This window comes from Physeter macrocephalus, chromosome 4, assembly GCF_002837175.3.
Source record: "Physeter macrocephalus isolate SW-GA chromosome 4, ASM283717v5, whole genome shotgun sequence".
Taxonomy (NCBI): Eukaryota; Metazoa; Chordata; class Mammalia; order Artiodactyla; family Physeteridae; genus Physeter; species Physeter macrocephalus.
This window is the reverse complement of record NC_041217.1, coordinates 68807052-68807512: the sequence shown is the minus strand read 5'-3', so window position 1 is coordinate 68807512 and position 461 is coordinate 68807052.

The following is a 461-nucleotide window of genomic DNA, read 5'->3' as shown; positions in this document are numbered from 1 at the left end:
CTAAGGATGCTACCAGAAAACTACTAGAGCTAATCAATGAATTTGGTAAAGTAGCAGGATACAAAATTAATGCACAGAAATCTCTTACATTCCTGTACAATAATGATGAAAAATCTGAAAATGAAATTAAGAAAACACTCCCATTTACCATTGCAACAAAAGAATAAAATATCTAGGAATAAACCTACCTAAGGTGACAAAAGACGTGTATGCAGAAAATTATGACATTGATGAAGGAAATTTAAGATGATACAAATAGATGGAGAGATATACCATGTTCTTGGATTGGAAGAATCAACATTGTGAAAATGACTCTACTATCCAAAGCAATCTACAGATTCAATGCATTCCCTATCAAACTACCACTGGCATTTTTCACAGAACTAGAAAAAAAAATTTCACAATTTGTATGGAAACACAAAAGACTCCAAATAGCCAAAGCAATCTTGAGAAAGAAAAAC